The sequence below is a fragment of the Sinocyclocheilus grahami genome, unplaced genomic scaffold (assembly GCF_001515645.1).
Source record: "Sinocyclocheilus grahami isolate Dianchi unplaced genomic scaffold, SAMN03320097.WGS_v1.1 scaffold33.1, whole genome shotgun sequence".
Taxonomy (NCBI): domain Eukaryota; kingdom Metazoa; phylum Chordata; class Actinopteri; order Cypriniformes; family Cyprinidae; genus Sinocyclocheilus; species Sinocyclocheilus grahami.
In genome coordinates this window covers 2,210,504-2,210,770 of record NW_015505212.1, presented here as the reverse complement: position 1 = coordinate 2,210,770, position 267 = coordinate 2,210,504, and the positions used below count along the sequence as shown (strand labels likewise).

The following is a 267-nucleotide window of genomic DNA, read 5'->3' as shown; positions in this document are numbered from 1 at the left end:
GACACTGAAGACTGGAGTAATGATGCTGAAAAATTAGCTTTGCAACACATGAATATATTGTATTTTAAAATAGAAAACGTTATTTTAAATCGTAAAAATTTTCACAATATTGCTATTTTCACTGCACATTTAATTAAATAAATGCAGCCTAGGTGAGCATAAAAAAGACATTTTAATAATTCCAAACATTTAAGATTTATGTGCACGCCTCCCAGATGAAGTGTAAATGTGACCCTGGAGCACAAAACCAGTCTTAAGTCGCTGGGG

The 267-nt window shown here is 32.6% G+C and overlaps 1 protein-coding gene across 1 annotated transcript in view; it reads left to right on the top strand.

The window, feature by feature from the left end:
- The window catches only part of LOC107581265 (leukotriene A-4 hydrolase-like), a 13,285-nt gene that overhangs the window by 6,752 nt on the left and 6,266 nt on the right, over positions 1–267 (top strand). The gene's annotated exons all lie outside the window — the stretch shown is intronic.